Consider the following 14735-nt stretch of genomic DNA (forward strand, 5'->3'; position numbering starts at 1 on the left):
TTAGTGGTCCCGACTCTAGAAGGACTTTTTGGATCTACCATCCTCCTCGGTGGTGGGCTGTGGATCTTCAGCACGAAGGTTTCAACCCACCCCTGCAGGTGCCTGACCCACATGTAACACTGGCATATGACCCCTCAGGGGTCTCACAGGAATTAGAAAGCCAGTATGCCCCCTTAGTGGGCAGCTGGATCAGCATTACAGTTCTAGGAGACGTAAAGGGTAAGGAGGGAGCAGCATTATTAGTTCAGGTACCTACTGAGCCAATTGGGTTTTGTGTCCCCCGTCCCCCCCCCCATCACCCTGCGGAACACAAACCAAAGCAGTTAGGGTTTCTAGCCTGCGGACTGGGGAAACAGGCAGACACCAGCCTCCTCGCTACTCCCCAGATGTTACCTGATGGAATTTTGACTTATTACCTTACTCCTTTTTCGGTACCGTGTTCAACGTCACCAGTTTCACCGCCCTGCCTCGGATAAGCCAGCCCCTGGCTGAATCAAGGATGAGATAGGACTAACCTCTGTGACTCCAGTGCAAATTCAGGTGGAATAGGAGGTACAGCTGCCCTACATTCCACAATAACCCCTTCTGAAGGATGCTGTTGACAGTGTCACTTCCTTGGTGGACTCCTTTTGCAAACAGGGCACCTTGGTCCCTTGCCAATCACTATGTAACACCCCTATGCTACCCGTTCCCAAACCTGGACAGACAGAGTGGCGCCTGATACAAGATTTACGGAAGATAAATGAAATAGTTGAACCTTTACATCCTGTTGTCCCCAACCCCACCACCATTCTTAGTGATGTCCCTGCAGACTCATGTACTTTCACTATCATTAACCTGTAGCATGTATTTTGGGGGTTTCTTCTTTTTTCTTCTGAGTATGTAAGCTTTTGTTGACGGGCTTTTGGGGAGATCGGTGCGAGGGGGTCAAGAGAGAGGACGCAATGCTGTAAGCTGGGCGAGGATCGGACCCCAAGCGGGGGTCCGAGGGCGGGAGGTACTCCGAGGAGGGGGGATGAAGCTAGATGTGCTTGGTTGACCACTCGGAGGGTCCTAAGCTGCGAGTCAAGGAGTTCAGAGGGGATCGAATGGTGGCCAGAAGACTTCAGAAATTGAGCTCCAACGGTTGTGCACGGAGTGGTTTGGACTTTGATAAGTTTGGCGCCTTTTCTTTAATTTTTCTCTTCATATATACTGTATCATTATTAATCATTTAGTTATAGTAACCTTTATAAATTGTACTCATTTAATCGCATATGGTGTACTGTCTGTTTTTGGGCGAGGTGGGGACATCACACAGCATCCACACCAGCTGATTACCCAGTTTGGCGGGGCCGAAGGCTGCTCCCCCTAGACAAGAACGAGCTGAGCGAGCCTGAGGTGACCCGGGGGTTACACTTGTATTTTTTGCAATTCCCCTGTCCCCCAAATCCCAGTATTTGTTTGTCCTTACTTTCCAAGGCCAGCAATACACTTGGTTTAAGAAGTTGGGGTTAGAGGCCCTGCATAGTTTGGGGTTCAAGTCCCCTGGTTTAAGAAGTTGGGGTTAGAGGCCCTGCATAGTTTGGGGTTCGAGTCCCCTGGTTTAAGAAGTTGGGGTTAGAGGCCCTGCATAGAGTTTGGGGTTCGAGTCCCCTGGTTTAAGAAGTTGGGGTTAGAGGCCCTGCATAGTTTGGAGTTCAAGTCCCCTGGTTTAAGAAGTTGGGGTTAGAGGCCCTGCATAGAGTTTGGGGTTCGAGTCCCCTGGTTTAAGAAGTTGGGGTTAAAGGCCCTGCATAGAGTTTGGGGTTCGAGTCCCCTGGTTTGGGAAGCGGGATCAGTGTTCTGCTTGGGGTTTGGGGTTAGAAGCTCCAGGGCAATACATATTTAATTTGATTAAGGTCTGGTTCCAACATCTAACTGAAACCGCATCCTGCCTTAGACTGGTTGTTAAGAGCAGAAATCTGCCACGCGAAGGTCAGGAAACTGAAGTGGATGCGAGAGTAAGTTACCAAAATGGGCCAGACTCTGGATAAATCAGGAACAAATACACCGTTATGGAAAATGTGTAAAGAATTCCCTGAAAACGAGACAGATTTAAGGAGACTGAGCACGCGGATGAATAAGAAGTTGGGGAATGAATTTTGGCCATTAGGGGGAACCTGGGATCTTGAGAAGTGTAAGTGAGCAGAGGGACAGGTGTGGCGACAGAACGTCTCACAGAAATGGAAAGATCTAATTACGCGTGGTATACCGTGGCCAGTGGACTTAATGAGCGCTCCCACCAGACCTCCTGGGAGGTGAATGCAAGAAATAGAAAGATACCCATCAATGGTAGTAATGGAAAACCCAGGGGCTGGCTGGTACTGAAGGCCTTGTGTGAAATCTATGATGAGCAGCGTAGGACTGATGATCATAATGTAAAACTTGGTGATAAAAGGCCGACGCCGGATATGACTGGGCTGCAGACCCTAATTGACCCTAATGAGGACACTGAGGAGGAGGAGGAGGAGGAGCAGTCACTTCGCCTGCGGGGGCTATGAATCCCATTCCACCTGTACCTTCAGAACCTTCCGCCCCCTGAGCCCTTGACCCATGATCGTACCCCCCCATGCACTCCTGACCCCCAAGTCCACGGTTCAGCGACCCCATTGCGGCCCGTACCCAAGCTAAAACCAGGAAAGGGGACACAAAAGGTACTAAACCTGTGACCCCTAAGAACCGCAAGGTTTGTAAATTGACTACAAGATGGAAACTCTATGTGGGTGACGGCCCATTGATAGACCCCCAAGGGGACGAGTCTGACCCTGACTCAGATCTTACCACCTCCAGTGATGATACTGACCCAAGGATAATACTGATGCTGCCCTTGCTTGACAGTATCGTGATTGGCCCTAACCCACCAAAGATCCAGGTAGATCCAAGCCCCCCACCACCCGACAGATGCCAATGCGAGAGGTCCCTAACCCTCGTCACAATCCAGCCCAGGCTGAGGATGCTGTGCAAAATCCCTTGACGGTTTCTGTGTATATCCCCTGGAAGCCCAATAAAATGCTGGCAGTGATGCTGGGCGCCCCGGACAAAGCAGAAACCGGAGGAGTTTATTGAATATTTGCTGAGTACTATTAAGATCCCTGAGGGATCTTTTTAGTTTATGCTGTATGGCCCTCACCACTACTGAGGCAGTACAATGGCGTGCTAATCTGGGGGATAATGGCCCTTTAGAAACCTGGGAGGATTTGGTACGGGAGGTTCCTGGTGAAAGAGAGCAGACGGAATGCATCTGCTGAGCTCTCCGAAGGGCTCTGCAACAACTTTTAGATCTCACTAGGGTGATGGAGACCCGCACGAAAAAGGAAGAGGACTATCCTGACTTTTTTGACCTTTTCTGCTCCATTTATGCAGCGGATGTGGCATTTAACACTGAAGAGCCCTCCCTACACCAATGCCATCCTTATCCAGTGTCTCCCAGAAGAGGTCTCGAAGGCCATAAAGACCCATACCTTAGACTGGGCTGACAAGACCAGATGCCAGATGGGGCACCTGGTAACCCATTTGTGGGCGCAGGGCAAATCTGCGCAACTCTTGTTAAGCGAGAAATGGTGCAGCGCCTTCCCCGTGCTGATGGGGGAATAGGGTAACCAATGGAATCTGTGATGTGTACCCACGGGTGAGTAGAGGACTATGGAAATGAGTATTATGAACATCCAAATGGACATTATGGACCTTCCCATCGACCCTCTCCCAGGGATCCCCAGGGTTTGCCCAACAGAATGCCGCTGCCTGCAGATTACTGTTTCGCTTGCAGCGAGAGGGGCCATTGGCAGCAGTATTGCCCATGAAGGGGTGACCCCTGCCCTTCTCGTTTCCCTGCGCTAGCAACCTGGACCACACGGAATAGGCCCCCTTATACAACCGCCAACCCTTTCCGACAATGACGGGAGGCAGGCAAATGGGACTTTCAAGGCCATCCACACAACCTGCCAGTCCTCTCTCTGTCTGCAGAGGACGAACCAATTTTTCACCTCGGGTCCATTCCGTATGCATACCCTTCCTCCTTGATACCGGGGCCACCATGTCCACCCTGGACCATGATGTTTGCATTCGATACGCCTTCCCCCTTTCCGACTCCCAACTTCCCTTTTCGGGGTTGTCAGCTCCGGTGCAGGAGTTCCAGATGACCGAAGAACTCCCCACTCGCTATAACCACCATAAGTCCCTTATCATTTTTGCGGTGACCCCCAATTTGGGCGTCAACCTGGCAGGAAGGGAAATACTCTGTCGGTTTCCATCCCACCGTCACCTGCACCAGTGATGGTCTCACCCTGACCGAACCTCCTACCCATTGGGTGTTCTGGCTTCACGTTCCCCCGTAATGGTGGGCGTTGGACCTCGCCCACCTCCCCTCCTGCTCACCAGTCGTCCTCGAGCCCCCATACACTCCCCGTGTGACCCTTGCGTACGTCTCTTCAGGACGCTCAGAGGTCTTGTCAGCCTTATTCGCCCCACACCTGGGAACTGAATTCCCAATTCCAGTCTTTGCCATTGTGACTGCGGAGGCAGGCACAGCCATAGCTGCCTGTATCCACAACTTCCTGTGGCAGCAATCCCCTGGAATAAGTCCCCATATAACCCTCCGTGTAAATGAGGGTCATGCAGCTAAGGACTTGGGCCCTGCCGTCTTTAGGGTGCTGCAGCAGGCAGACCCTTCCCTGAAAGGAAACCCGCAGTAAGTGGAAAGTGGTAGCATTCTTTTCTTCAACAAGCAATCTGACACCTCAGGAACCCTGCACCACCATCAGCCTCCAACTGACCCCTGCTGTGAACCCCCCCTCAGATATGGGCAACCTCCAAGACCGACATAGGCTTTACCCCGGTAGCCTCAGTCCAGATACAGGTACAGCCCAACTCACGATTGCCCCGGATCCCACAGTACCCTCTCAAAGTGGAAGCCGTTCAGGGTGTCCACCCGCTTATTACCTCCTTCTTAGAACAGGGCGTCTTAGTCCCCTGCCTTTCGCCCTGTAATACCCCGATCTTAGCGGTACCAAAGCCCGGCTGCCCCGAGTGGTGTCTGGTGCAGGATTTAAGGGCAATTAATGACATAATCCCTCCCCTGCATGCCGCCGTCCCCAACCCCACAACCATTCTGGGCCAGATACCCGCCACTGCACGGTGGTTACCATTATAGATTTACAACATGCCTTCTTCTCCATACCCTTACCTGAGGATTCAGGTAATCCTGAATTATTTGCCTTCACTTTCCAGGATCGCCAATACACCTGGACCCGACTGCCCCAGGGCTTTAGGGACTCCCCCACTATTTTCTCACACTAGCGACACTCAGCACACCTGTGAGGAGGACACAAACTATCTCCTCCATGCCCTACATTCCCTGGGATATGTGATTCCTCCGACAAAGGTGAAACAAACTCAGACACAGGTGAAGTTTTTAGGTGTCCTGCTTAGTGCCACAGGTCGGGCACTTATGGCTGACAGAGCTCCACCCATAACCCAGACACCCTCTCCACAGACTCCAAAGCAAATGCGTAAATTCTTTGGGCTGGTGAACTTTTGCAGGCAGTGGATCCCTAACTCTGCATGCCTGACTAAGCTGCTCACCCCTTTAGCCTCTCCAAAGGCCCCCCACCCCCCCGATAATGGACGAGCACCAATCGGCCACTTTTAACTCTCTTAAGGCCTCCCTTTCTGCCCCACCTGCACTGGGTCGGCCACTGTATGACAGGCCTTTCTACGTTTCCATTGTCGATTTATGTGCAACAGCTATTCTCACCCAGACACATGGGGACCGGCGGCGTCCGGTTGCCTATTATTCAGCACCGGTAGCCCAGGGATACCCCCCCGTGCACTCAAATTCTTCCTGCCGTTTACCTTATGGTCACCACAGCATCCAACTACATCAACCAGTGACGGTCTACTCTTCCCATGCGGTAACTACCCTTCTAACCACGCACCAAACTCAATATCTCACTCAGGTGAGACTCAGCCGCTACGAGATTGCTCATCTCCATAATCTGTTGCCGACATTCGCCTATTGCACCACACTTAACCCTGCTACCTTTGTGGATCACCCGCCCGACCTTCTATCCGAGCCTCCCACTCCTGCGTAGAGCAAAACCACTTCCTCATTTCCCCGCGGCCAGACCTCCAGACAATCTGGACCTGATACTTTTTGTGGACGACTCGTCCTCTGTCTCCCCGGACGGTGTCCGGCAATCGGGTTATGCCTTTGTGACCCCACACACCACCTTGGAGGCGGCAGCCTTCCACCCACCAGTCTCGGCCCAACAGGCTGAGCTTTTCGCCCTCACTCGCGCATGCATCCTCGCCTTGGGTCAGACAGACAATATTTACATGGATTCACGCTACGCTTTTGGGGTCACTCACAATTTTGGCATACAATGGGCACAGCGGGGCTTCAAAACGTCGGCTGGCAAAACCACTGCCAACTTTGACAATTTGCTCCAAGCCATCCAGCTCCCTGGGAAGCTTGCAATTATTAAATGTGCCCTCCCGTTAGTAAAGGCAATGTCAGAGCCTTGGCAGCCAAGAGAGCCTCCTCCTCTAAAACAATAACAGTGGATTCGGCCCTGCGCCTTCTGCCTGCCAGGCAGCCGGTTGATAGCCCAGGCATATCCGACATCGCGCGATTACAGGGGGACGCCCCTGCGGCAGACATTGATGCTTGGAAGAAACATGGCTGTATTATTAATAATGCAATGGGCCTCTGGCAGACCCCAGCAGGTCAGACTTGTATTCCTGATACTCTCCTGCCCGTCCTGGTCGACCGCCTCCACTCTGACACCCACCTCGGCAAGGAGGGAATGTGTATGTTGTTGTTAAAAACATGGTGGTCCCCCAGTTTGAATGAGGCAGTGGAGAGACGGGGGAAGGGGTTACATAATTTGCCATAAAGTAAACCCAGGTAAATCTGTTAGATGTGATAATGGGTGCACCCCAACCCCAGCAGGACCGTTTGACAGATTACAAATGGACTTTATTGAGTTACCTAAGGTGAATTGTTACAGGTGCAGTTTAGTTATAATTGACGTCTTCAGCAAATGGATTGAAGCCTTCCCCACAACTAACAACAAGGCTTCTACGGTAGTGCAAATACTGCTGAAAGAAGTTATTCCTCGTTTCGGTATCCCAAAAAGGCTATCATCTGATAACGGCCCGCACTTCATTGGGAAAGTAAACAAAGAACTTAGCAAAATACTAAAGATTGAACAACAATTCTACTGCACCTATCCCCCGAGCCACAGGAATCGTGGCACCCTGAAGGTCAAACTAACTAAATTGACCCTTGAAACAGGACTAAGTTGGCTTAGTCCTTCCCCGGCACTGTATCACATGCGCATTACACCTCAAACCGGTACCAGGCTAACTGCTGCTGAAAATAGTGTACGGGCGCCCAAATAGAACTCCATGGGGCAGTGACCACAACCCCCCGCCAATACAAGTAGATCTACAAATGGTGGGCGAGGAACTGCAGTGTTACTTCAAGCATTTAACTTTGTCTCTTAAGTCCCTACACACTCAGGTGAAGGAAGCCTCAAGACCTGTTCCTGACAGAGAAGGCGAGTGGCAGGGAGCAGAACCAGGAGATTGGGTGTTAATAAGGAACTGGGATCGACCCAAGCTGGGACCCCGGTGGAAAGGACTGTACCAGGTCCTCTTGCAGACCCCCCGTGCTGTCAAAGTGAAAGGACAAGAACGTTGGATACATCTGAGCAACTGCAAGTGCTGGACCCCGGATCCGCTAGGAACCACAGATAAATGAAGAGACTGATAAACGGACTTGATTGAACAGTTGTGTGTTTAAATTCCTCTTTTTCCTTGTGGTGCCACATCCTTGAAACTGTACTCTGGTAATGTAAGATAGGATGCTGTTGGTTATATATATTCTTTTAGGGATAGTGGGGTATAGGGCAAAGCTCATTACAAAAAATCCTTAATCTACTTAATAAAATTATTGCCCAAACCAAATTGTTCTGAAGTGAAGATACGGGCATTCGACACGATCAAAGGCCTTTTCTGCATCTAAGGAAACCACCGAGCCGTCCACTGCCTGTTGCTGACATCCCTGAATCATATTAAGTAATCTTCTGATATTGTTAGATCATCTACCACCTTTTACAAAACCCGTTTGATCCTCTTATAAAAGGTTACACAGTTTCTAATCGCAACGCTAAGGTTTTAAATAAGATTTTAAAATCAATACTTAACAATGAAATAGGCCTGTAGGAGGCACAATCTTCGGGGCTCTTTCCTTTCTTAAGAATTAGGGAGATATTAGATGGTGGGAGCCGACCACAATTACATGAATGATTGAACATGTTTAGCATAGGCTCTGATAATAACCCTGTGAATTCTGTAGAATTCACTAGTGAGTCCATCAGGACCAGGGCCTTCCCATTTTGGAGCTGTCTCACAGCTTCCTGTATCTCATGTATAGATAACGGAGCATTAAGGAGGGACTCTTGTTCAGAAGAAATGCCCAGGAGATCTAAATTCCTGAAAAGGACTCCATCCTAGATTGTCCATCATTACATTACTCAGATTGATACAGTTTAGAATAAAAATTCTTGAACACAACATTAATCATTTTAGAATTCCTAGCGAGGGCTCCTGTCCCATCCCTAATTGAAACAATAGTCTGAGAGGCACTTTTCTTTCTAGCTAAATAACCCAAATACCTACCTGGTTTTTCACCATGTTCAAACAATCATTGTTTAGCAAATGTCAGTTTTCTTTTGGCTGCTCGTGTAAGTAAAGAGTTTAGTGTACAGCGTAGGGCATCGATGGACTACGAGCTGATTTGGAATTAACAGATAGGAAAGTTTTAAATTCGGAAGTAGTCTATAAATTTAATATCTTTTGGAATAAAAGGATTCAGCCTCCAATGTCTATATTGTGCTGAATTATCTTTGGGCTTAATATTTAAATATACTGCTACGTGGTCAGAAATAGCGATATTTCCAATTGTGCAGGATACAACTAAATCTAGGAGAGGTTTGGGGGGATAGAAAAAAGTCTATTCTGATGTAACACTTGTATGGATTAGAAAAAAATGTGAAGTCCTTGTCTGAGGGATGTAACAACCTCCAGACATCCACAAGTCCTAGTCTCCACATAAGCCCATGATTTGTTTCGACTGTGAGGAGAGCAATGAGGGACCACTAGGCACTCTGTCCATCAATGGGTCCATGAGAAATTAAAATCCCCACCTACAATAATGTTTTGTATTGAAAAGCTTGTAAGTTTGGTAAAAGCATCTATTAGGAATTTGAGAGGATGAGTTGAGAGGACATTAAACATTGAGAATACCATATTCCTCTCCATTTATTTAAGCCTTAACAATCACAAATCTCCCATACTTATCCTTAATGCAGTCTAATAACTTAGAAAGTAAGTTCTTCCTAATTAAAATGGCCACCCCCCCCCCCACTTCTCCTGGTATTAGAAGATGAAAAATAGACTTGATCAAATCCACTCTGTTGCTGTTTTAGATGTTCTTTATAATTCAAGTGTGCCTCCTGCAGTAAGGCTCTATCCACCCTTTTGTTTCTCAGGTTTAGTAGGATTTTCTTTCTCTTGATTGGTGAGTGACTCCCCTTAATGTTCCAAGTGCACAATTGTAATATGTTACTGGTCATAACCCTTTAGAACAATCATGTGACTCCGGAGGGAAAGAAACCCGACTTAAGATCAGATGAGCAGCAATAAGTAAATAAAAATTTAAAAAACACACACAAAAAAACAAAGCACCAACAGCGCTGAACGAGAGAACTTACCCCACACTTAAAGGTGATATCTGAACCTTCTAGTCCCCTTCTAGCAGATTTTGTAGAGATGGGGACTGAAAACTTCAACCAGGTCCTCAACCGCCCTGCCGAAATCAATGATGAGGCCATTGCTCACCTACCTCAGGTGGAGATCAACCTGGACCTTGACAACCTCCCCACAGAAGAAGAAGTCAGAAAAGCCATCAGGCAGCTCTCTTGTAGCAAAGCACCAGGATCAGATGCAATCCCTGCTGAAGTCTACAAAGCAGGAGGCCCATTCATGATGCAGAAGGTGACTGAGCTCTTCCAGTCTACGTGGAACGAAGGAAAGGTCCCGCAACAGTTGAAAGATGCCAGTATAGTCTACATCTACAAGAGGAAAGGCAACCACCAGTCTTGTGACAATCACCGAGGCATCTCCCTCCTGTCCATAGCTGGGAAGATCTTGGCTCACGTCCTGCTTAATCGCCTTCTCCAACACCTTGAGCAAGGTCTCCTCCCAGAAAGCCAGTGTGGCTTCCGTGCAGAGCGTGGAACTGTCGACATGATATTTGCTGCACGCCAACTCCAGGAAAAATGTCAAGAGCAGCACAGCGACCTCTTTATGACCTTCGTCGATCTGACCAAGGCATTTGATACGGTCAGCAGAGATGGCTTATGGAGGATAATGGAGAAGTTTGGCTGCCCTAGCAGGTTCATCATGATTGTTCGGCAGTTCCATGATGGCATGTTGGTGAAAGTTTTGGATGATTGTGACGAGTCAGAAGCCTTCCCAGTGATGAACGGTGTGAAGCAAGGATGCGTTCTCACCCCTACACTCTTTAGCATGGTCTTCTCTGCTATGCTGACTGATGCCTTCTGCGATTGTCAGGATGGTATACACGTCAGATACAGGACTGGTGGTGGGCTATTCAACCTCCGGCATCTACCGGCTGTTACAAAGGTAAAGGAGACCGTCATCGGAGACCTTCTATTCGCTGATGATTGTGCCCTCAATGCCAGCACAGAGCAGAAGATGCAGCGAGAAATGGACTGCCTCTCACGAGCCTGTGACAACTTCAGACTTACAATCAGCACCAAAAAGACCGAAGTTATGTACCAGCCCGCACCCAGAAAGCCCTACCAGGAACCACACATCACAGTAAAGGGGCAGAAGCTACTGGCAGTCGACAGCTTTACTTATCTGGGCAGTACTCCATCACGAGCGGTGACCACAGATGTAGAGATCAGCAACAGAATTGCCAAAGCCAGTGCCGCCTTTGGGAGACTCCTTGGGAATGTATGGGAGCGGAGAGGACTCAGCCTTACCACCAAGCTGAAGGTCTACCGAGCAGTGGTTCTCACCACCCTCCTCTATGCCAGCGAGACCTGGACTGTCTACAGCAGACACGCTAAACAGCTCAACAACTTCCACTTGAGCTGCCTCCGCAGACTTCTCCACATACGATGGCAGGACAAAGTCCCAGACATGGAGGTCCTGGAGCGGGCTAGCACCCACAGTGTCTACACCCTCCTACAGAAAGCCCAAGCCAGATGGGCCAGCCATGTCGTCAGGATGTCTGACAGTCGACCACCAAAACAGCTGCTGTATGGAGAGCTGAGCCAGGGCAAGCGCTCAGTTGGAGGGCAGGAGAAACGTTTCAAAGACTGCCTCAAAGTGTCCCTCAAAGACCTCAACATCAATCCCAGTAGCTGGGAATCGCTTGCTCTGGACCGCCCAACCTGGTGGAGCAGGACCACTAAAGGAGCGTATGCAGCAGAAATCAGACGCACCGCAGAGGCTCAGAGGAAATGCGCCACGTGCAAGGCTCGAGCTACCTCCACTTCCACTGCAGCACCTACCCTCATGTGTCCCACATTGGCCTCACCAGTCACCTCCGGACCCACAGTCACAAACCCTCCACCTGACAGAAGTCGTGGTCGTCTTCGACTCTGAAGGACGAACAACAACAACAGCACCCTCTGCCCCACTGCCAATATAGTATTTAACATAGTCAAAAATGAAAATGGCATAATTTACCAATCCACTGATTTGTTACCATCATGTTTAAACTCCTTCAGGCTGGAGCAGCACCGCTAATTTAAACAAATAATGAAACTGTTTTAATCAAAACAAGCTCATTACCCATCCTATAAGATAACTTGCCATCAAGGAATGAAAAGGTAAAATGAAGCGATCATCGAGGATGTTATCGTCCATAACCAGGGTTACACAATATACTGTATACATTCATTAGCCCAACATGTCCACATAGGTTTTAGCTTTGCCGGGAGAATCAAATATCTTGGTGGTCCCGTTGCGGGTGATTTTCAGCGCCGCTGGGTATAGCAGAAAGTACTGGATTCCGGATTCTTTACCGCTTCTTTACCGGGTCAAGTTCCGTGCACTTCCAAATAATGGCTGCCGAAAAATCTTGAAAAAGCATAAGCCTGGATCCCTCATATATTAAAGCCTGGGCATCAGTTCAGCAGCATCTCGAAGCCTCCATCACTGAAATTATGGAGCCACACAAGGACAGGTTGAACGTATTGGCCTGGGCCAGGTTTTGGCGCCAGCTTTATGTGAGCTCTTTCCACTTTAATGCATCCAGCCTTGGTTTCCAAATCAAAAAAAATAAAAAAGCCAGCGCTCAAAAAACTTTGCTGGCTGGCTGCATTCTGTACCTTCAGGTAGACCAATGATCCATCTGTTCTTTCTCCTTCCTCTGTTCTGAAGATCATCGATATGATCAGACAGGCTTTGAACTTGCTTTACCAGCGCCCGGATGCAGCATTGGGCTTATCAGTTACAATCTCTACCACGGAGACTTGGTCCTTGGCCTCGGTCGTTCTTTTATCAGGATTTTTAAACTCCAATGTGTGGTTCTAAAGTGTTAGAGAGAGTGGACCCAGCTTCTCGTCCATCATTTTGGATATGTTCTCTGTAAATTCCTGAATTATTTGATGAAAAGCAGGGTCCAACATGTTAGCATAGCTAGCAGCAGCGAGCTCCCCAGCCCCAGGCCAGCACTCTGTGCAGTCCATCTTGGCTGCCTTTTTAGTACCTTTCGATGACATGGTGTTGAAGCAGCTCAAAAACAATACTCATCAATGTTCATGTCATTAAATCCGACACTTGGGCATTTAAAAAAAAGTTGAATCGGATAGGTTTATATGCAGAATTGTCAGTGTAGCAGTGCTGAGCTCAGCAAAACAGACCTTTCACTACATCGCCATCTTGAAAAACCAAACGAGTAATACTTTTAACCATCTCTAGATTATAGTATCTATAATATCTAATACAATGGAAATGCTATGTAAATAGTTGTTACACTGTACTGTTTAGGGAATAAGGACTCTTTGGAGGAGGCTCAATAATAATAAAGTCAGGATCTGTGGAGGTTGAGGGCTGAGGACCACTTCGGCAAGCGACATGCGACCTTTCAAAAGATCTAAGACTTCTACTCTCTCGGCGAGAGATAGCACTTTACACTCCCTCTTAGCCTTTGAGGAATTGCTTTGACAACGTAATTGCTTTTTCGGAGACATTTTTACACAGAAACTATGTAGGACTGAACAGGACGCGAGGCAAACAATGCTAAAACAAGTGCTGGAGATCTGCGGTTGGTTTAATTTGCGCATATGTGGAATCCACGGATAAGGAGGGCCGACTGCACTTGTTCTTACAGAAACGTACAACATTCTATGCACATCAGTCTACATGCACTTATTCATTTTTATACCCCTCTTTTTTTGGAAATGCAACTGTGAGATCAGATAGTAACCTTTCTAGCATTTTCTGTTTTATTTCAGCTACCTAGGCAGCATGTTCTATTTCAGTTCCAGCAGAGATCACCGGAGGAATTCAGCACTGTACATGAAGGAGGCAGAGGTAGGAAAAAATCAGGCATATAATTCAAGCAACACACACAAAATGCGGGTGGAACACAGCAGGCCAGGCAGCATCTATAGGGAGAAGCACTGTCGATGTTTCGGGCCAAGACCCTTCGTCAGGACTAACTGAAAGGAAAGATAGTAAGAGATTTGAAATTAGTGGGGGGAGAGGGAAATCCGAAATGATAGGAGAAGACCGGAGGGGGAAAGCAAGCGTGAACATTTTAAATTTGAGTCACTTCCCAATCAGAACACCAATGAATCTCAGCAGATTTACTCTCAATACAAAGTAGGCCTCACAATGACGCTTGAGAAACCTTCGTTGACTTTACATTTATTATTTATCCTCAACAGGAAGGCATTAGCGTTAAGAATATAAAAGGTGAAATAGACACACATTATTATAATAGTTATACCACATGAAGTTCTGCATTTTAGTGCGGAAATAGCATTAATTAGACCAATTTCACACGAGGCATGAACACTGTCCCAAGGCAAACCGTCAGAATCAAATATTCTCAGATATAAGGCAGCAAGCACATTTTGGAGAGGAATTATCACTGGATTGCCTCAACAGTGGTCCCAGACGCACCTATTGTGTAGTACAATTTCTCTAAGACTTTACCCTCCCTTGAGAAAGGTGCAATATTTCTCAAAATATAAACAATGGATTAGCGAATTAAAAACAGGCCTTCGAAAGAAAACCCGACTAGAATACGGTATCCGAATGGCTGTTCCCTCTTGGGCCTCCTGTAATATCTGCAGACATATTACATCAATTTTTACCCACCCTCTCCGAAATGGGTTTACCGCATACTACGCCCTAGACATCCCCAGCGCAACAGTAGCTGCGGCAACACAAATCCGGGTTTAGGGTTGAGGTGAAAGAGATACCTGCGGGACGAGATGCCGAGGCTGCAGTCGTTCTTCCCGTCACGTCATGCTAGACCTGCCTCCGAGAGAGGCGAGAAGGGGCGGGGAGAATTGGATAGCTCCTCTGACTCCACCCTACCCCGTCAATCAACGGGCTTCGACGCAAAAGCCGCCTTCGATATGAATGCAAACATCTGCTGC

At 48.1% G+C, this 14735-nt stretch overlaps 1 protein-coding gene across 2 annotated transcripts in view; it reads right to left on the bottom strand.

Annotated features, from left to right (window-relative positions):
• LOC132385329 (platelet-activating factor acetylhydrolase IB subunit alpha2-like) overlaps positions 1–14729 on the bottom strand; it is a 76934-nt gene extending 62205 nt beyond the window's left edge. Inside the window, exon 1 of one of the 2 annotated variants that reach the window (XM_059957348.1) lies at positions 14556–14729. The gene's annotated coding sequence lies outside the window, so the exon portion shown is untranslated. The remainder of the gene's footprint in view (positions 1–14555) is intronic. The other variant, XM_059957350.1, reaches the window with a different exon arrangement.
• Positions 14730–14735: the final 6 nt, after the last annotated feature.

This window comes from Hypanus sabinus, chromosome Y, assembly GCF_030144855.1.
Source record: "Hypanus sabinus isolate sHypSab1 chromosome Y, sHypSab1.hap1, whole genome shotgun sequence".
NCBI classification, from domain to species: domain Eukaryota; kingdom Metazoa; phylum Chordata; class Chondrichthyes; order Myliobatiformes; family Dasyatidae; genus Hypanus; species Hypanus sabinus.